The sequence below is a fragment of the Rattus norvegicus genome, chromosome 15, assembly GCF_021556685.1.
Source record: "Rattus norvegicus strain SHRSP/BbbUtx chromosome 15, alternate assembly SHRSP_T2T, whole genome shotgun sequence".
Taxonomy (NCBI): domain Eukaryota; kingdom Metazoa; phylum Chordata; class Mammalia; order Rodentia; family Muridae; genus Rattus; species Rattus norvegicus.
Window position 1 is genome coordinate 59,783,332 of NC_141548.1, and position 22,840 is coordinate 59,806,171.

General features: G+C 42.6%; 1 protein-coding gene and 1 long non-coding RNA gene across 9 annotated transcripts in view; one reads left to right on the forward strand and one right to left on the reverse strand.

Annotated features, from left to right (window-relative positions):
• Akap11 (A-kinase anchoring protein 11) overlaps positions 1 to 10,385 on the reverse strand; it is an 87,281-nt gene extending 76,896 nt beyond the window's left edge. For 7 of the 8 annotated variants that reach the window (XR_015638136.1, XR_015638137.1, XR_015638140.1 and 4 more), the window contains exon 1: positions 10,239 to 10,347. The gene's annotated coding sequence lies outside the window, so the exon portion shown is untranslated. 8 annotated transcript variants of the gene reach the window in all.
• A 184-nt stretch (positions 10,386 to 10,569) lies between these two features.
• LOC120097049 (uncharacterized) lies at positions 10,570 to 15,070 on the forward strand. Its single transcript, XR_015638992.1, has 2 exons — positions 10,570 to 10,620; positions 13,854 to 15,070. It is a non-coding gene; the product is annotated as an uncharacterized LOC120097049 (long non-coding RNA).
• Positions 15,071 to 22,840: the final 7,770 nt, after the last annotated feature.

The following is a 22,840-nucleotide window of genomic DNA, read 5'->3' on the forward strand; positions in this document are numbered from 1 at the left end:
TTACGAGATCCATTTTTATCAATTCTATTCTTTCTCTTTCTTTCTTCCTTTCACTTATTCACTTTACACCCTGCTCATTGTCCCCCTTCCTGGTCACCCCTCCTCATTTCTCCCCCCCAGCCCCTTTCCTCTGAGCAAGTGGACCCCCTCATGAGTACCTCCATCCTAGCACTTCAAGTCTCTGTGAGGCCTTAATACTTTCTTTTTTTAATCCTTGTCCCCATTGGTTTTCTTCCTATTTAGTTTTCCAAAGATACTTTTTAACCTGTGATTTGAACTACACGATTAAGTTCCTAATTTAGAGTTTCCATTCAGTCCTATGCTTTAGCTTCAATTCCTTTTCTCTAAATGTTCTACTAGACATTAAAGTTAAGTATCTCTGCTGTGGTTTGGGTGTGGGCTGTTCCCCAGAGGCTCCCATTCTAGAGAGTTGGTCATCAGTATGGTAGAGAGAGTGGAATATTAAAGAGTTGGGGCTCTGGGGACCTCTAGGCCCTGGAGGCACAGCCACGACAAATGAATTAGTGTTGCTCGTTGGCAGTTCTGACTCCCACTGGACTAGAGCAAGCACTCCAAGAGCTGTTATAAAGCAGCTCCTTCCAGTTCTCTGGCTTCCCGTCCCACGGCTCCATCTCTTCCGTCCCCTGACTAAGGGCTGAAAAGGTAGAATATGGAACTTTCGGTCTCTAAATTTGTGAGCTAAATAAATGTATTCTCTCTAGAAAACAACTCAAGTATTTTATTAGAGCAACACAAAACAGACTAAGCCAAGTACAGTTATTATAAAAATAACTATGCTTAAGCTGAGTGCAGTAGCACAACCTTTAATCCCAGCACTGGAAGGTGGGGAGGCAGGTAGTCCCTAGAGGGAGTTCTAGGACAGAACTACACAGAAAAACCCTGTCTCCTAAATAAATAAATAAATGTGAATTTAAAGATATGCTTAAAACCTGAATAAAGCTTCTCTCTTATATACCAGCAAACCAACTGTATAATCAACCATGATTTTCCCTCAGTCATTACTGATGATCATAGCTAATAAAGTACCAATTCCTGATCTGTCATGCTTTAAAATCTACTCTTTTCCTGTATCTCTCTCTGAGGAAAGTTGACTCTCCCTCACCTTCCCCTGCCCCTTCCCCAACACTCGTCATGTCTCTATGCTTTCTTTCCAAGGGGTTGTCTTTACTCTTCGGGGCCACTGTCTGTACACATCTCTTTTGTGACTCAGGGAGATTACACTTGTATTTGAAAATGGCAGGGTTCAAATGCCCACTAAATAAAAAGCAATCTTACGATTGCACACACTGGATCCTTAGGTTCAGGACTGAAGCAGGACTGAGAGGTCAAGGCTGGTCTAGGCAAGACTCTCAAAAAAACCCAGTAATCTTTAAATTAAAGAGCTAAGTATATACTTATATGTTCAAATAGATATGCCTACATATAATGTCTTTTTTAGTTGATTAACAGGTCCTACTGTGTCTGAGATATGTAACAAGTGTTCTAAATATATTTCAACACATACCAAATGGTCAAGTGTTAAATTTAACTTTGCATTGAACTACAACAAAACAGTACAGCATATATATGAAACACTGGTTTTCAAACATCAGACAACAGCAATGTAGGGTGTAACTGATACCTCAGAAAGGAAACACTGCCTGCCAGCGACTTCCAGGTCACAACACAGGACAGCAAAGCCGGGGAGTCTGGCAGTCACAGTGAGTTCTAGAGACAATGCTGGTCCATGTTATAGAACAGAGTATTAAAGGAAAAATGCAACGGTAGCAAGTGCTCCAGAGGTCTAAAGGAAGGTTTTCCTATAATTGTTAGCAAAATACAAATTAGCATCTGAGGCTGAGGAGTGATTCAAGAGCAGTATACCAAGCAGTACTCAAGACCAAACAGGGTTTGGAATACTTCATATTCTTACCAAGAGAGTAGGGAAAAGCAAAACTCCTGTAGCCCATCAGACAACATGCAGCCTCCCCAGAAGCCATCCACATTGGGATGGGAAATCAAAACATCACCACTAACAAAACCTCAACGTGGGCCTTGAAACAACCCTCAGAGTACAAATAATCTAACTGTGCAGTCCAACTACAGCCAGCTCTCTGGAAAAGTGCACATCAAGGAAGCGATACTGGAAAAACTCAATGGTGGACAGACAATATATAAAGGAGGGAAACCTGACCCTAACAGGGAGAGAGAAAAGGGCAACAACTATACACCTAGAAGTGATACACTGGAAACAGAGAGAGAGAGAGAGAGAGAGAGAGAGAGAGAGAGAGAGAGAGAGAGAGCGCAAGCGCATGAGCATGAAATCAATGTTATGTCGTATGATGCTGATCCTGGTTGTCAACTTAACTTCATCTGGAATCCATGGAAACCCAGGTAGCTGGATACACCTATGAAGGATTTCCTTGTTTAGATCACTTGAGGTGAGAAGATTTCTCAAGTCATGTGAGGCAGAAGACCCACCCTAAATCTGGGCTACCCCTTGTGGTGGCAGCCTACATAAGGAAGCTTTTGCTCTGCTTGCCTGCTCGCTCACTCTTGCTGGCAAGTTCATCTACCCTGTTGCTGAGGCACTGCTTCACTGGTGTCAGAGGCTGCTTCTGCAGGATTCCAGCACAGACTGAGGACCAACCAAGACACTGAACATCAAGGACTGAAAAACAAATGTACTTTTGGTTTTTTCTTTAGGAGTAGCCACTTTTAGACCAGCCAGCCCACATCCTATGAGCCACACTAATAAATCTGTCCCCTTTTTATTGGATATTATTTTATTTACATAAATGTTATTCCCTTTTCCAGTTTCCTAGACATAAGCCCCCTATCCCATCTCCCCTTCCCCTTCTTCCATGAGGGTGTTCCCCTCTCTCCAACCACCAACCCCTTCCCGCCTCCCTGCCCTGACATTCCCTTACACAGGGTGGGGGGTGGGGGGGGCCGTCCAGCCTTAGCAGGACCAAGGGATTTTTCCTCCCATTGGTGCCCAACAAAGCCATCCTCTGCTACATATGCAGCAGGAGCCATGGGTCTGTCCATGTGTACTCTTTGGATGGTGATTTAGTCTCTGGGAGCTCTGGTTGGTTGATATTGTTCTTACGGTGTTACAAACACCTTCAGCTCCTTCAGTCTTTTTTCTAACTCCTCCAAAAGGGAACCCATTCTTAGTTCAATGGTTTGCTGCTAGCATTGGCCTCTGTATTTGTCATGCTCTGGCTGAGCCTCTCAGGAGACAGCTATATCAGGCTCCTGTCAGCATGCACTTCTTGGCTTCATCAGTCTTATCCAGTCTTGGTGGCTGTATATATATATAGGGCACATGTGGGCAGACTATGGATGTCTGTCTGTTCCTTCAGTCTCTGCTCCAAACTTTGTTTCCATATCCCCTCCTATGAATATTTTTGCCCCCCCCCTTTAAGGACTGAAGCATCCACACTTTTTAATACATAAAAACACATTCAATGAATTCTGTTCCTTTACAGAATTGACTAATATACTGTGCCCTATACATTCAAGAGGGAAGAAAACATGATCATGATAAAGGAAGAAACACAAGACATCAGACTATAACAGAACTTCTGACAAGGAAAGAAGGGGAACCCTGCAAATGAACAGATTAAGTCAAGAGGAGTGGGTTGGGAGATGGGAGAGAGGATGAGGTGAGGGTCAATCAAAACCAAAGATTGTGGGAAATGCCTGACATGTGGTTGATAAAACTAAATATGAAGAGGTAGCCTGCACAGGTTATTAAGTGAACAATTCAATGCCAAGGTGCCTTATGAGTTGTTAGTCCGGGAGGCTCTACAGCCCCCAAAACAATACAGGAACTGCCACTGTTGGTGGTTGCTGGTAGACCATATTACTGAAGATACCACACGGAACTGAGACAGAAGCTTCCTCCCTGCTGGAAAGTGCTATGTAGGTTGTTGGGGGTGGATTTTCATAAACAGGCTTACTCACCTGTACCACATTACTAACCTGTCAGGCAAGATCTGCCCACTGATGCAATAAGGGCAAATTATGAGAATAGCCAATGGCTTTCTCACTGGAACAAGAGGGAGTTCACATCTGGTACGGCAAACCAAAGTCCCTCATAGCTGGGGGGTCATAGGCCCTAGTGAGGAAGCTATAGCTATAGTTTTACAGAATAATGTGCCCACCAAATTATCTTCTAAATTACTCTGTGTAGCTCCACAGATCAAAGACGGACAGTGGTAATGCAGACAAGCAACCAGTCAATGATGAGAATCACTGACTACTGAATGCTCAGGAGACCTGCCCCATCCCTCTAATTCACAGAACACAGAGAGGAGATGGAAGGAATGGTGTCCCTACATGAGGGGCATGCACTCAAAGAAGCTGTACTCACCTCGACAAGACCTACTTAAGACTCGGCCCATCAACATTTGTTTCAAAGGAGGGACTCACAAGGCTCAACCCCTCCCTGAGGATGGATAGACAGTTAAAAGTAGCTACGGAGTAGAGCTCCACGAGACTTCCCTCCTCACCAACAATCCATAGGCAGTAAAAGGTTGATAGGGAGAGTGAGAGATTTCCTTCAGTGTTGTAGCCACTGGTGAGGTACTCCGCACTACGCTCCTGTAAATAATCCCTCACCTGTATTATGTAAGAAAGCCTATTGAAACTCACCGGGTCACCAAAAAGTCACCAAAGTAGAAAGAGACTAGTTAGAAAGAGAAAGGGAGTCACCAGGCGTGGGAAGACATAAGAAGTTAATGGGGTGAATGATTAATACATTATATTCATGTACCAAACTGTCATGACACTGTGTAATTCCTATATGAATAAAAACGCTAAAAATAAAAGAAGTGGGGTTGGGGATTTAGCTCAGTGGTAGAGCGCTTGCCTAGCATCGATCCCCAGCTCCGAAAAAAAGAAAAAAAATAAATAAAAGAAATATTTCTAACATGCTTGATGCATTAACAGCAGATTTAATACTGAAGTGAAACTGTAGATAATATAATAGAAAATATAAAACAAAAAATATCACAGCAAAACACAGGAATTTAAAAACAGGCAATCCCACAGCATTAGGACCTATTAAGCATTGTTTTTGATTTTTTGGGGTTTTTTTTGTTTGTTTGTTTGTTTGTTTTAAAAAGTAGGTACATGGAAAAGGTCAGTTGAGGAACAGAACCAAAAAAAAAAAAAAAAAAAAAGAAAAGAAAAGAAAAAGAAGGCAAAGCAGTCTAGAATTGGTCTGGAATGTACCAAATTTGATGAAAACAATGACAGATCTAAGAAAATCCAATAAATATTAAAAACATTTTTTAAAAACCACCTATGTGAGTCACAACCAAATTGTTAGAAACAAAAGAACATCTTCCCAGTGATGAGGAAGGAGAGTGAGGCGGACAGCAGGCCTGACACTAGGCAGCCTGGAGCAGGACAATGATCATCAGTTCTAACAACAGAAAGAGAGGAAAGTGTTAACAGCCACACATGATAAAAAATACCTTTCAAAGAGTAAGACAAAATAAATGTCTTCTTACTAATCAGGGCTGTGAGGATTCATCACCAGCTGATCACAAAAAATTAACTATGAGAAGAAACTCTTCAGGCAAAGGAAAACAATACTAGATGGACCTGAACCTTCCAAAGTAATAATGAAAGATGAAACGGTAAAAACAGTAATGTACGAGGATTTCCTCAGTTTGTAGTCACTTTAAAAAAATAGCTTAAAGATATCAACTGATTAGACACTGAAGTGAGTGGCAGGACAGAGAGAACAAAGGATGTGGTGGGTGAGCTGTGAGAAGTCAGTCATTAGATGCTACATCACGTATAAAATGGTACTGTGCAAAAACAGGCCGTGCTGAGCTAAAGCTCTAAGCCCTACAGTGGCCAGCAGAGAAAGGAAACAGAATTAGCACTAACAGTGAGCAGTGGGAGGACAGGGTGATGCTGTCCTCGCCTGCAGAGACAAGGCTTAGGCTCCGCCTCAGCCATGACAACAGCATGGCAAGGCAGGACTCACATGCTGGTTCCTCCCTCAGGCACAGAGTACTGCTTGACTTACTAAATCTAAAAATACCACAACTCTCCTAACTGCCTTCCTAAACAATAGCCAATTACATTAAGGAGAAAGAGCATTTCCATTTCTACAATGACTAAGACACTGGCTTTCTGATAGTTTTTGGCTGTTCATATCCAGCACTAAAGGCCAGATCAGTCTTTGCTGTAAGGTGGGCCTGTCTGTCCTCCGGATGCCAGCTGTGAAAAACAACTCTCCAGAAGTCCTCTCATGTGCCTGGCAGAGCAAAGCTAGCTTTAGCACTGGAAACTATGGTGCCTTGTATTACAATTAAGTGGATGCATTTATGCCCTGCATTAACTACTAGCAACATTCACTCACCAGTCCTCAAGTGTCTGTAACAGTGGCTAAGATACAGAAAACCTTTCAGTCAAGAGTTCACTTACTCTCCAAGGCCAGGCCTTACTTATCTCTCTACATTCTCCAAAGTTCTTATCAAAACCAAACCCATTATTTACTGAACTGAACAAACTAGAAAGTTAAGGGAATTAATTGTCAAGCATATGAAATTGAGGGACACTGTTAACAATGTCTAAGTGAGCAGGGTCACTTAGACAAGAACTGTTTGAAGTTAACCATTTTTATTTTCTTACACAGCCATAGAAAAATGTCACTGGTCTTTCAACCACATTCCTAAAGTACGTCTAAGTCCAGCCAGCCATTGGTATTTCAAGTATCAGGGCCTTGTTGACAGACATTAAGTATGAACTGTAACTCCCTCTACAGCAGTTGTAAATATAACTTCAAGAAGAAAACACACAAACTGAAACCTTCAGCACTATTGTCAACGCGATCATGTTGTCATGACCACACAGTTATGTCCTTACTACTATGCACCATCCTCTACAGACTGTCTCTGAACAAAACCACGGCTGGTTTTGGAGTCATGGAACAAATCTCTTCCCAGGACTGCCTGTGACTCCCTGACTCTAACGGCACATCACTGAAAAGCATCACACACATAGTGAGCCTCTGCCCCAGGCTGCCAGGAGCAGATAATGTGAGTGAGGCGGATGCAGAAGGTGTGCTGCCTGGCCACAGGAGAATCATGTAAGCCTGCACAGAGGCCTTCATCAAGGATATATAAGTAGTAATGAGAAGGGAGGTGTGAAACCTGAAGTTAAGGTCTGAACTTAAGAGAAGCAGAGGAAAAGCAGAGTCTTCATCAATTATGAAATAATTGGAAGACGGTGCTTTACATCAATATGGTATTATCCAAAAAGCAACTAATAACAGACTTACTCAATGTCAAACCTGGAAATGGTACTCTATGAATCATTTATACATTCAGAATTTAAAGCTGACCCAAGACAGTAGAAGAGAATATAAGATTATCCAAAAATCTAAAGGAATAATTACTATCAATGGTTCAAGGCAGGTAAAAAGAAGAAGAAAAAAAAAGCAGTGGGGAACCACAATTATGTGTCAATCTAAAGCACAGGTGGTAGGAGTTTTTAAACAAGTTCTAAGTATGTGTAGTCAGCACTAGACTGAAAAGAAAAATGACAATTTCTTCTCTGAACACTGCAGAAGCCCAGTACAGAGTCAGCAACAAACAGGACACATCATACTTCTGCACCATAACTGCAATTTGCCAGCTAGAAAGAAACTGTGTCACACATGTGAATCTACAATTCTCATGGCATCATTATGCCCATTATATAAATTATTTTAAGCAGTCTGTCACCTAACAAACCCAAGAGAACCTGTCCTGGAAAGGGATCACTGAATCTGGTTACAACTCTAGGTAGCTGAGACCAAGTGCAATGCAGGACTTGGGGGAAGAACTCAAACCCTAAGACACTACAGTACACCAGAGGTATCCATCATTTCCTCCCAACTACAGATGTCCCACATCTTAAAGACCTTGCTGAAGCAGTCTGAGAAGCCACATGTGTAGTTCCCCACCATCCACCTCCCGTTGTCAACTTCCTACTCTACATCTTCCTACTCTATGCTAAACCAACTTGACAAGACCTGGAAAGCTGACCACTGCTTTCTCTCCGTGTACAGACATTTTGAATTGAGAGTTAAAGAGGTCAGTAGGAACTATGATGCCAAGTCAAGGTGGGTCTGATGTGAACACTCTGGCAAACCAAAGAACAAAAACCAAGAGGTTTCAGGAGAAGGTGATTATTTAACAACTGAGGAGGGCATGCAGCTAGTAGAAGGGAACTAAAAGAAAACTCTATGTGCTTCAACCTCAAGATGGTCCAGTTTCCCAGCCACTGAGCTAAAATTGCAAACTGGACCTTGGCATCAGTGTTACAAAATTATGACAAATGCCTTTTTCAAGTAAGCTAATTCTAATGGCCTTTTGATTCTGGCAGCCAAATAATCCTCAAACCATTAAGGAAGGTCAAAGGAAAAACACCTAGTCAGAGGCTAACACAAAATCACTAAGCTTCCTCCTCCTGTCAAGTCCAGTCAATAATCCATACATTCTGAGTGCTTATCTTCAGGAGGTCATTTTCAATTAATTTCTTTCTCAAAGGAAGAACAGAAAAGAAAAAAGAGAAGAAAAGAAATGGATCTGCCCCGTTTGCTTTTAAAACAGTAAGGCACATTTTTTCCTGGGCCAGAATGCCAGTGTGTCTGCCTTCTACTGCCACTCAAGCAAATGCAGATCTTCTAACCTCCCAACACTCGTTCTTTTACTGGTTAATTCTTTTTACTACCAGGGCCACTTCACAAAAAGAAAAGGAGAAAAAGAAAAAAAATTACGTAAGTAATTACTCCATCCAAAGTTAATTTAATTGCTTTCCAAACACAAGACAGAGCAACCACTGCCCTAAAAGTCTGAAACCCTTGCCACAAGTTAGAGGAATGGAAGGGAACTTTTGTAATCTCCTTTGCCCATTCACCTAAGTTTTTCATATCTTCGTGTGTGGTTAGAATTCCCCTATTTATAACTGGAATTTTCCCTTTAGACAACCTGCTGCATTATGCTTTGAATTGGCTGAGTTCCTTTCCCAGACACTAAATCTTTGGAATTAAAATAAAATGTACCATCCTTTCTCCCAGAGGATTTTCTTCTGTTTCCTAGTCGCAGCCCTGGAATTCAGAGGTTAGAGAGAAGGCTAGCAAAACTCTCACTATAATTATGGGGTTCTAACTTCAGTATCTTCAACGACTGGGAAAAATCACTGGCCACAGAGTATTTACTGCCAATTCCTTTCCAGGCAGATCGGTTGAGCAGTTTCGTAGCTATCTATCTACATTAGCCACAGCACAGCTTATAAACCCACTTCTTCCCCCAGTTCCCTCATATCCCTTTATCCCTCCTAAGTCAGCTACTAACAACACAACTAATTGTTTAATTTACTGCCAACCCATGATTCACAGTTCTGCCTGGAAAACACAATTAAGTATGAATAACCAGGATATTCCTTGAAAAATGCTCCTACAGTTTGAAAGATTAGGTGACACTATTTAAAATGACATCAATCATACCAGGCACTGAGCTGCCTTCTACCAACACACACACACACACACACACACACACACACACACACACACACACACCCAAACGCGAAGATATTAAAACAAAATCATCTTTGCATAAATAAATACTCCACCTTTCCTGACACTCTTATTTTTAGATATTTTCATACATAACAAAATTGAGTATCAACATAAATAACACTGCTAACAAGGTGAGAAGATGCAACGGAAAACAGGCGTTTTAGAAGCAAATGAATAATTACAAAGCTAAGAAGAACTGCGAATATTAACTCCAGTATGCGCCAAGGCCATTAGCGATGTGTCTCAGCAGTATTGCTCACCGTGAAATGCATTAATGCCTAAAGCTAAGCCACCTCCAACTAATAGGGTTTTTTTTTTCTTTTTAAAGAGCAGAGGTAAAGGGCTGTCACCAAGCCATACGAGGGGTTTAGATTGTACTGTCACTGTGGTTTGGCCAGCCCATTTTCTATTTGGTAGCGCAGTTCGGATGCTTGGCCAGCCTGGGGGCGACGTGACAGCGATGCAAACAGCGGTATCTGAGGTTAGGGCAACGTCGCGGACCTGGGCTCGGACGCTGACAGGGAAGGATGCTGCTGCGGAGGACAAAGTGCACTGTCCTCCCGCCTGCGCCCCACGCAGCGAGGCCACGGCGCCCCGCCGCAGTCTGGACCAGGCCTGCTGGCTCCCCGCTCCCCGCCCCGCTCACCCGGCGGCGCAGCCTCTCAGTTCCCGGGCATGTCACCCTCCCGTCACGGCCCGCAACGCCCGGTGGCGCGAGCCGCGGCGCAGCGGCGATCCCTCGCCCGCCCCAGCCCGCGACGCCACCGCCGCCGCCTCCCCACGCCGCCCACTCACTCTCGCGAGAGCAGTCGCACCTCTCGCGAGAACAACCCCGTGGCCGAGCCCGCGCAAAAGGAACAAGGAGGGGGGAAAAAATCTTCCCACGTGCTCTGGAGGGCAAAGCTGCGGGTCGCCCGTCACGTGACGTGGAGGCACCCTCTCCATTGGCCGGGTGGCCCTCGGCCCGTGGGAGCTTTAAACCCGAAGCTGACCTACGAACTCTCCGCTGACGTCTTGCGCGCTTCCTGGTGCGTTGCCTTGGGAACCGCTTAACCCTTTCCTCTAGCAAGCAATGGAGCCTAGGGAGCTGACGTCCGCCTCCTTAGACTATCTGCCTTGGTCCGCCCCACCTTCCTGGGGCTGGTTTCCCACAGCGGCAGCCCACTAGATCAAGGGTCCACGCACGGCCCATCCCTCAGAATGACTCTGCCCGGTTCCCAACATCACCAGGGAAAACCAGGGGGTTGGGGGATGGGGAAAGCACCAGGCCTCGGGCCCAATCTGAACCTCTGGAGTCAGTCCAAGGGGAATGCACCTCCCTACCCCATGGACCATTGAAATTGGGAAATAAGGCTTTGACCACCAAGAACCCTAGCCTTGGATGACAAGCTATGTGACTCCTGTTTAAATCGGAAGGATCAGTACAGTCACGTTGCATGGTCTCCTCAAGGACATCCGGTCCTCAAGTTGGCAGAGAGATAAGAAAGACGTTTTGAAGTATATATTCCTTACTTCTTTTGTCCTCTTCAGGGAAGAGGAACAAGAAAGAGTACATTCATATATTCGTTTTCTTCAGCCGAAAGCTGTCATCCTTACTACAGCTTTTTAGTTATCATCCCAGTTTGTCTATTGAACCATGATGAAGGCAAATAGACTAGGATGTAGAGATTGGGGGCTGGGAAGAGAGATCTGTAGGTGTTAACTCGCAAATCATCACAATCTGATGGTGGTTACAATTGGGCCACTACTTGGGGGCGGTGCCCTTGTGGGAGGAAAGATAAAAGCAGTGATTTGGATAACAGCCCTACAAAAATGGGAGGGCAGAGCATCGCTAGCAAAAAGTAGGATAACTCACATGCCCGAAATTGGGATGTAATGTAGCAAGCACATTTGAACGACAACAAGAAATAAACCTGGGATGATAATGGAGGCTAGATCTCTTACAGCTGTATCAGCCAAGAAAAGAACTGGGAATGTACAGTGAGCAGCTTTAAAGATTTATTTTTTTTATAGGAGGGAATAATAACAATTAGCTTTTTAAAAAATACTTTTTAAAAAATATGGAACATAAAATAATGTTCTTTGTAGATTTTAGTAGAGTGAGATTAGAAAAGAGGTTGGAGGCTGGAAAAAGAAGTTTAATTCAAAACAAAAGAAATCAGGAAGTCTTCCAGTATGAAACACTCCACTAACTAGTGACATAAGCAAGTCATAAGCTCTTTATGATCCTGAGTCTCAAGTTCCTCGTACATAAAACAAGGCACTCTGGTCTCCACACAGGCTGGCTGAGACTGAATTCCATTTTGTCGCGCTTGCCCTGGCAGGGGAAGCAGGTGAGGGAAATGAACTTTTCTGAAAGACGAAATAGCAGGCTGGGCAAGCCAAGTGAAGTTGGACCTCACACACCAACTGAGACACTGTAACTGACTGAGCCAGATACCAGGAATGCTTTCCTAAGAAATGCTGGCCTCTGGGTGTGGAAACGGAAGTAACAGCACCTGCTCACCCCCATAGTCCCTCCCTCTGGAGCCACTGTGAATCTATGTCACATCCAAAACATTCCCATGTGCCTGACCAGAGCAATGCAACATCTGAAAGTTAGCATCTTACTTTTAATAAGATTTAAGAAGGGAAAAATGTGTCAAGTATTATTTTAACAAGACCTTTAAAAGAAATCTCCCCACTCCTTCAAATAAGGCTATTTTAAAGGCTAGTTTGGAGTGCTCTTTGGGATCTTTGCAGCTCTCATAAGGATTAATAGAAGCAGCTGCTTGGTATAGATGACTTAGGCAGAGGACTCCACTCTACCATCCAAACATATTAACAGGATCATAAACCATCCCAACTTACTCTAGCTGGGAAGTGATTGTGGTTCTTTGTGCTAGCTGTTTGGAGTGCTATGGATATAAAGAGAAAAGAAATGTAAGACCTCCTAAAGTATCCCTAGTTCTTAGATTCTTTCAAAACATCTTTTACATGCATGCACACGTGCATTATATAAATATATGTATATATATATATATATAGTTTTACTCCAATATAACTTACATGCATTTTCATGTTGTATAATCACAGAACTGTGCACCAACATTGTAATCTCATTTTCAAAATGACTTTGTCCTCCCGTTTTCAAAAAATACCCATTAGCAACCAGTAATCCCCTATCACACCCTCAGGCTTAAGCAATCACTAATAATCTTTGTTTCTATAAACTTGCCTAGTCTGGGTATTTAATGTTAATGAAATTAAATAATATGTGATCTTTTTTTGTCAATTTATCCACTTAGTACATTGTTCTTAAGGGACATTCATGCTATAACATGTCAGGATTTCATTTCTTCTTAATAACAATGATTCTATTCTATGCATATAGTATATTGTGTTGATCACCTTATAGTTGATAGATATGTGGGTTGTTTTCACTTTGAGCTATTAATAGTGTGTACTGAACATTTATCTAACATTTTGTGGCAGATGTTGTTTCCCATTTTTAATTTTAAAGAATATGTTTATGGGGCTGGCGAGATGGCTCAACAGTTAGAGCACTGGCTGCTCTTCCAGAAGACCTACATTAGGTTCCCCCACCCACATGACAGCTAACAACTGTCCATAACTCTAGTTCCAGGAAAACCAACACCCCCTTCTGAATGCCGTGGGCACTGCATGCACGTGGTTCACTTACATACATACATTGAAGTATGTGCATATACACACGTATATGTGTGTATGTGTGTGTGTGTGTGCTCGTGCGCACACGTGCGTATACCTATACATAACAAATCTTTCTAAAATTAAAGGACATAAAATTGTCTAGTTTACGAAGTCCTTACTTCCAGTGTTCCACAGAAACACTTTCTTTGTTCCTGTGGCTTTTTTTTGGCGGGGGGTGCTCTATTGAGCATAGTTAGTGTACCTGCAGGAGTATTTGTACTCAGACAATTCACATCTGACCACATCATTCACCAGCTTAAAGTCCTGTGCTTCTCCCTGAGGCCCGACTTGATTTCTTTGCTCTCATGCCATTCTCTCTTTGAGAGTCTTGACACACGACCCGACCCTGCTTCAGACCTTGCCTTCAGCCCGGCACTTCTTCTATGACTGCCCAGAACCCAGGACCTGTCGGCTCTGTGGTCATTCCTGCAGGAAGTCATGTCCTCAGTCCCTGCATGAAGGACTCTGCCTTTTCTCTGAAGCCCTTGCCCACATGTAACGATTTTCATTTGTGTGATTACATTTAACTAATGCTCATCTCTTCCACCAGACCAGAGGATCCAAGCGGGATTCACATCTATGTTTCTTAGCAGTAAAATCTGAGTAAAAGTTACAATCTAAACGTGTGCTGGGCTAAGGGAAGCCAAGGCCAAGGCCGGCTGCAGATTTGTTCTGAGGCAAAGAAGAATTCAAGGAAGAGAAGAAACGAGGCCAGTGTACAAAAGAGCCGCCGAGGCAGCAGGTTGCCAGGTTACAGAACACAGTTTGCTCTAAGGACGCCTAGGAAAGCATCAGAGAAACCCTCTCATGGCCCCAGAAAATGTTTACTTCTTGCTTGTGTTTATAGCCCTGGTGATTGAATCCAGGGCCTCAGGCACACCAGGCAAGCAGTCTCATTGCCCAGTTTTTACTTTCTATTCTGAGATAGTCCTACTAAATTAACCCAAGCTGACCTGGAACTCACTCTGTACAGTAGGCGAGCCTTGAGCCCTCAGCAACCTGAGCAGCTGAGATTACAGGTCAGACCTGACACCACAGGGACAATTTAGTAAGTAAATTGCTAGTGTCCTCTCCCACATGACCTTCTGTAATGAACGAAAAGGTGCTTTCACTTGAGGACATGATCCGGCGGAGCCACAATGCTTCGGTGACAGACACAATAGAAAAACCATGGCCTAGCCACATTGATCTGTTCCTGATCACATCTGGCACTAATGTCACAGTGCATGCTGAAATCAACTAGGTCAGCCTGGTCCTGCCTGTCAGTGAGACTGATCACACCACACAAAGCTGGCTCCCAACTTAATCTCTCCTTGACGTTCTGACTATAAAGGAAGGCATCGTCTTTCCCCAGAAGGCTCGGACCTCTACACCAGCAACCTCAGATAGCCAAAGCAGATTCCATGTTGCTTCCTGTTTGAAAACTTGACTCGCCCCTTGGCTGAGTTGCTGGATTCCTCCCTGAGCCGTTCTGCATGAGTGATGGACCCAGCTGTCAGTTCACTCGTAGAAAACGTGTCAAGTTCTAGTGCACATCCTTCAGTTCTTGTCTCTGGTTTGTTTGTTTGTTATGGCTATACGTTAACTCAGACTCACATAAAACATAGAAAACTCAGAAGAGACAGTGAAACCCTCCTGTACCGTGCATTATTACAGCACTATTACTTGATAATAACCCAATGTAAGGATTCTGAAAGTAGAAAAATACAAATTTATAACCCATTTGAATTATTAAAAGCTTTTAAAATCGAAGTGATGAAGTCCTTACAACATTGTTGTTTGTTTATTTTTGCTTTGAAGTGGTGGGGACCCAACCCAGGGTCTTGTACTCTACCACTGAGCTATCTATCCCCTTGGTCTCCACACCTTTGTTTCAAGAGTATATTAACAGTGTTAGTTTTCCATTGTTGTGAAAAAATATTGTGATCAAAAGCAATTCAAAGACAAAAGGCATTATTTCAGCTGGTAGATCCACGACAGGAGGATTTAACTTAGTATGGCTTACTAATTATGATGTTAGTAGCTGTGCCCAGAGATTCAGTCACCTGTTGACTCTAACCTAAGTTCGTGTGGTGTTTTCCTTCACACGGCGACTCAACTGAGTTCAAGAGAAAGGTACTATGGCAGGTACCCTAGCTACTCACAGACTTTGAATGTGTGGGGCTGGCGTGGCAGCAATTCGCCATGGGAACTTAGTGAGTTGGGTGGAGAGATTTTGAGAGTTCTGGGCTAGAGAGTCTGTCAAAATGAGAACAGCCCGCCAGTGCCTGACGTAGTATGGGGTGGTGCCATTTCTATTATTTAACGCAACAAGGTATATACTCTCAGAGCCTCGTGTGTGTGTGTGTGTGTGTGTGTGTGTGTGTGTGTGTGTGTGTGTGTGTGTATGTGTGTGTGTGTACATACGAACATAAACATACTTCTTCCATCAGCATATATGTGTGTCTATATTACATATACATACACATACATTATATATACTATACTTCATTCATATATATATACATATATATATATATATATCATATACTCCAGCTCCTGAAGGATCCATAACCTCCCCAAACAAGAGTCACCACCAGCTGAGGACCAAGTGTTCAAATAACTGAACCTGTCAGAGGCATTTCTCATTCAAACAATTACAAAGAGCATATACATCATATCATGATCTATTACGATGTTTATAATATGGACACCTATTATGTTGCAGCAAGTCTCTGGACCTATAGAAATACAACTGCAGCATTATTAGAATAGAGTACCTAGTAATGTTTCTAAAGCCGTGCCTCTACTTACCCTTCATGTTTGTGTGGGTGGGGTATGTACACTGCATGTATCATATGCGCATATGACATCTACAGAGGACAGCCAAAGGTATCAAAGTGTTGTGAGCTAAAATGCATGAGTGCTGGGAACCCAATTCTGGTCCTCTTCAAGAAGAGCAAGCGTTCAAAAGCACTGAGTCACCTCTCCTGCCCACCACAGCTGTTATTAATAAATAGCACACGGGTGACTTCAGAAGCACTGTTCCAAGTTAGGGCCTTCTTGACTAGCAAAATGAAGTGTTATTACATATCATACTCAAACCTAATAATTATTCTTATTAAATCAAAACATTAGGTATCAATAATTTCCATTATATGACAGTCAGTTAAGAACATGTAAAGCATCATTGTCTAAAATTCAAAACCAAGCATTTTTGAAAGGATGTAATCAGTGCAATTACTTAAGACAGTTGTCATTCTTCCGGTTTCCATCTGCACCCTGAGCTGGCCCTGTGCCACAGCCCTCTGTGCCCAGATCCTGCTGGGAGAGAACTGGTCTCCCGAGAGTGCTGACACACCTGAGAGCTCAGGTAGGACTACCACTTCTGCTCTGAGGGACCCACCTAGAGCCCTCAGGAGACAGGAACCAGGGAGCAGTCTGGGATAGGGTCCTTCAGGTTTCCATCTGTGCCCAGAGTTGGCCCTGTGCCACAGCTCTCTGTGCCCAGATACCACCAGGAGAAAGCTAGTCTCCCAGGAGTGCTGACACACAGACTTACAGGAGGGTCAAGCCACTGTCAGAGACAGCAAGACAAGCTAACACCAGAGATAAACAGATGGCAGGAGGCAAGTGCAGGAACCAAAGCAACAGAAACCAAGGCCACTTGGCATCTTCAGAACCCTGTTCTCCCACCAGAGCAAGTCCTGGATACCCAAACACACCAGAAAAGCAAGATTTTGATTTAAAATCATATCTCATGATGATGTTAGAGGACTTTAAGAAGGACATAAATAATTCCCTTAAAGAAATACAGGACAACACAGGTAAACAGGTAGAATCCCTTAAAGAGGAAACACAAAAATCCCTTAAAGAATTACAGGAAAACACAGCCAAATAGATGAAGGAATTGAACAAAATCATCCAGGATCTAAAAATGGAAATAGAAACAATAAAATCACAAAGGGAGACAACCCTGGAGATAAAAAACCTAGGAAAGAGATCAAGAGTTATAGATGCAAGCATCACCAACAGAATTCAAGACATAGAAGAGAGAATCTCAGGGACAGAAGATACCATAGAAAACATTGACACAGCACTCAAAGAAAATGCAAAAAGCTCCTAGCCCAAAACATCCAGGAAATCCAGGACACAATGAGAAGATCAAACCTAAGGATAATAGGTATAGAAGAGAGTGAAGACTCCCTACTTAAAGGGTCAGTAAATATTTTCAACAAAATTATAGAAGAAAACTTCCCTAACCTAAAGAAAGAGATGCCCATGAACGTACAAGAAGCCTACAGAACTCCAAATAGATTGGATCAGAAAAGAAATTCCTCCCATCACAAAACCAAATGCACAAAACAAAGAAAGAATATTAAAAGCACTAAGAGAAAAAGGTCAAGTGACATATAAAGGCAGACCTATCAGAATTACACCAGACTTCTCACAAGAGACTATGAAAGCCAGAAGATCCTGGGCAGATGTCATACAGACCCTAAGAGAACACAAATGCCAGACCAGGCTACTATATCCAGCAAAACTCTCACAACATAAATGGAGAAACAAAAATATTCCATAACAAAACCAAATTTTCACAATATCTTTCCACAAATCCAGCCCTACAAAGGATAATAGATGAAAAACAACACAAGGAGGGAGGCTGCACCCTAGAAAAAGCAAGAAAGTAATCTTCTTTCAACTAATCCAAAAGAAGATAGCCACACAAACATAATTCCACTTCTAACAACAAAAATAATAGAAAACAACAATCATTGGTCCCTAATATCTCTTAACATCAATGGATCAATTCCCCAATAAAAAGACATAGATTAACAGACTGAATACATAAACAGGACCCAGCATTTTGCTGCATATAGGAAATGTACCTCAGTGACAAAGACAGACACTACCTCAGAGTAAAAGGCTGAGGAAAAACTTTCCAAGCAAATAGCCCCAAGAAACAAGCTGGAGTAGCCATTCTAATATCACTTTCAACCAAAAAAAATTCAAGAAAGATAAGGCATGACACTTCATACTTGTGAAAGGAAAAATCCACCAAGATGAACTCTCAATTCTAAATATCTGTGCTCCAAATGCAAGGGCACCTACATTCATAAAAGAAATTTTACAAAGCTCAAAGCTTACATTGCACCTCACATAATAATAGTGGGAGACTTCAATACCCCACACTCATCAATGGACAGATCATGGTAACAGAAAGTAAACAAAGATACAGTGAAACTAACAAGTTATGAACCAAATGGATTTAACAGATATCTATAGAACATTTTATCTAAAACAAAAGAATATACCTTCTTCTCAGCACCTCATGGTACCTTCTCCAAAACTGACCATATAGTCAGTCACAAAACAGGCCTCAACAGATATAAGAAGATTGAAATAATCCCATGCATCCCATCAGATCACCATGGGCTAAAGACCCTGAGATTCCACCTCACACCAGTCAGATCAAAAATTCAGGTGACAGCAGATGTGGGTGAGAATGTAGAGAAAGAGAACCACTCTTTCATTGCTGGTAGGATTGCAAGCTGCTACAACCACTCTGGAAATCAGTCTGGCAGTTCCTCAGAAAATTGGACATAGTATTTCCTGAGGACCCAGCTATACCACTCCTGGGCATACACCCAAAAGATGCTCCAACATATAACAAGGACACATGCTCCACTATGTTCATAGCAGCCTTATTTATAATAGCCAGAAGCTGGAAAGAACCCAAATGTCCTTCAACAGGGGAATGTGATACATTTACACAGTGGAGTTCTACTCAGCTATTAAAAACAATGACTACATGAAATTCTTAGGCAAATGGGTGGAACTAGAAAATATCATCCTCAGTGAGGTAACCCAATCCCAAGAGAACACACATGATTTGCACTCACTGATAAGTGGATATTAGCCCAAAGGCTCTGAATAACCGATACAATTCACGGTCCATATGAAACTCAAGAAGGAAGACTAAAGTGTGGATACTTCAGTCCTTCTTAGAAGGGGGAACAAAATACTCACAGGAGGAAATATGGAGACAAAGTGTGGAGCAGAGACTGAAGGAAAGGCCATCCAGAGACTGCCCCACCTGGGGATCAATCCCATATATATACAGCCACCAAACCCAGACGATATGGCTGATGCCAAGATGTGCATGCTGACAGGAGCCTGATATAACTGTCTCCTGAGTGACTCTGCCAGAACCTACAAATACAGAGGCAGATATTCACGGCCAACCATTGAACTGAGAATGGGGTTCCCAATGGAACTGAAGAGGTTTGCAACCCCACAAGAAGAACAACAATATCAACCATCCAGACACCCCTCCTCCAGAGTTTCCAGGGACTAAACCACCATCCCAAGTGTACACAAGGATGGACCTATGACTCCAGCAGCATAGGTAGCAGAGGAAGGCCTTGTTGGGCATCAGTGGAAGGAAAGGCCCTTGGTCCTGTGAAGGCTCAATGCTCCAGTGTAGGGGAATGTCAGGACAGGGAGGCAGGAGGGAGTGAAGGGGTGGGTGAGTGGGGGGAACACCCTCATAGAAGCAGGGGAATTGGGGATGGGATAGCGGGCTTCTGGAGGGGAAACCAGGAAAGGGGATAACATTTGAAAGGTACATTTTAAAAAATCCATTAAAAGAAAAAGAGAGTATTCAAACTAAATCTGTGGGACAGGGTGATTACACCACCTTAAAAAAAGACAGTTATTATTCATTGGTTACTTTAAATGGCCCCTATATACAGAAGCACGGAACCCAATAAAAAGTTATTTTTAGATGTGACAAGTTCAAAAAAATCATGAAAGTTACCAAGGGTTTCAAGAGCATTTAAGGATATCAAAGTGGAGAGAAGATGTCCACTTTTGCATGTGGAATCTCTTCATCATGTGACAGCACATGCTGAAGGAGTCCAGATAACTTCCCTGAGGCTCCCCACAATGGAACTGATGGATGCCGGTTCTCTGGCCAGTCTTTATGAACATGAAAGTCACCACCATTGCTGGCCTGCGTCATTCCATGAGTCTAAGCTCATTCGGCTGAAGCATGCTGTTATCCAAAAAAGAACTGCATGAACAAAAAAGGCACAGACTCCACTAGTCTGGGCTAGTCATGCCTCACGGTGATCAAGTGAGCTAGTATCAGGAGTGAGGTGACTAGGAAACATGTTACGTACAAATTTCAACCCAAGTTTGTGTAACCCATAGAATGGAAGACCTGGGCAGATTATAGAAACTGAGGCTGAACGGCTATTGTGCAAGACATATCCCAAGCTCCTTTTCCTCTTCTAGGAGAAAAATAGATTTTTGACTCAAATATAAGGTGAAAGGTAATAAAACTATCTTCAAATGGAATGGGTAGACCAGGCTAGCTCAAACTCACAGCAACTGCTTGTCTCTATTTCCAGAGTGCTGGAGTCAAAAATCTCTGCCACCAAGCCTCAAGGAATAGGTTATTCTTATTTTTTAAAAAATTGATATAAAAATATTTGTTCCATGACAGGTGTAGCCCTGGCTGCCCTGGAACTCAGTCTGTAGACGCAGCTGGCCTCAGAGATCTGCCTGCCTCTCTGCCTTCTGAATGCTGGGATTAAAGATGTGCACCACCACCCCTTGAGCAAAACATTTTTTTGATATCTATATTTTTAAAAAATATATTCTTTGTAGAGCCCACATTTATAAGATCTCATCTATTGTTTTGTCATATTCTGTTCTTATTTCTAAGCTGATTTTAATGTTCTTCCTGTGTCCTTACACTGTGGTGATGGTTCAGGTTGCTGCCCTTCTCAGTCAACGTAATAAGATCCAAGAGACCTTGTTATCTGTAAACCCATGGCAGAGAATCCTGGCTGTAACAGGATTCCCACAGACCTCTTGTCTAACAGGAAAATACTGTGTAATTTTCTCTTTCCTTTGTTGATGGCCAGCAGCTGATCTGAAGTCACCACTTAAACTCTGGAAGAAAGTGAGATCTGTGGTAAATAAGGTCTCCGTTTCTCTTTCTTTCTCTCTCTCTTCCTTCCTTCCTTTCTTCCTTCCTCCCTCCCTCCCTTCCTTCTTTCCTTCCTTCCTTCCTTTCTTTCTTTCTTTCTTTCTTTTTCTTTTTTTTTTCTTTTTTCTTTTTGGTGGGGATGTAGTTCTGACTGGAAGACATGACTTTTTAAAATGGGAAAGAAAAGTCCCCATTTCTTAGGTGTCACTTGAACTCTAGTACTAAATCCGTACCCTTGAAATGTTGATATCAAGTTGACATGTTCTGTAACTTTAAAAAACAAACAACCAAAAAATAAAACCCCAATCTGTTCATTTTACTCTGTGTGATTCTGAGACTTCACCAGCCACTAAGTTCCGAGAAGAATCTATTCAACTGAAGTCTGCCAAATTTCTCAGTATCTTATTATATTTTTTTACTATTACCTCTTTTCTAATCTGGAGTCCTTGGAAGTGCCTTCTGGTCAGTGTTGCCTTTTGCTACAAAATCCTCTCATCTAGATGTTCTAACTAATACCTTTTTACACGCAGGGACCCTCTCCTGCAGCAATGGCACTCCATTCTTTTTGTTTGTTTTGGTGGCTGTTGTTTGAGACAGGGTTTCTCTGTGTAGCCCTACCTGTCCCGGAACTCACTCTGTAGACCAGGCTGGCCTGGAACTCACAAAGATCTGCCTGCCTCTGCCTCACTAGTGCTGGGATTAAAGATGTGTACCACCACCACCCAGCACAACACCTAATTCTTAAATACCACATACACTCTAGATAGCAGTCATTTCTGTGAATGTGTTCTCCTCTTGTCTGGGATGATCTGAGTCCTCCTCCATTAGACATGACATTCAGTGACACTCGGTACCATGCTATGGTTCAGCTGGTACTGGTGATCTTGGGGTTTTGTTTTCTTTTGTTTTGAGACAGGGTCTCACTACTTCAGGCTGTCCTGGAACTCACTCTGTAGACCAGGCTGGCATCAAACTCACAGAGATTCACCTGCCTTTGCCTTCTGAGAACTGAGATTCAAGGTGTGCACCACCACCCTCAGCTGGTCCCATTTGTTTCACGATTGTAACAATAATATATTAAGAACAATTGAATTCTTTGCTTGCCCTCGGTGGAAGTTCCTCTCAGCTTGCCCATCATAGAAGAGGGTCCTGAATTCTGCCTTCTCTTCATCTGTTCACATTTACCAACTTAAGCTTTTACTTCTGCCTAATATTTAATAATCCCAGAAACTTAAAGTAATGAACTGTTATGATATACAAGATATACACAAGAACAAAAAGCTACTGATAAAATCTCCAGGCATTCTCTGTCCTGTACTATACACTTGGTTTCACTAGGCTACCTCTGTAATGGATTCATTACTATGCTGATTCCGAGAAACATCACATTGCCTTTGTAATTGTTTCCAGTAACACTTGGCTCACTTCCCCTTGTACCGGAGAAACAGAAAGGAATCATCGAGTAGTCACCTGGTCCTCCTTTAATGACCAAGGTGTGTCCACTATTGTTCATTGCACTTCCGAAGGACATCTCTGTATGCTCAAGGAGGCTTTGCTCT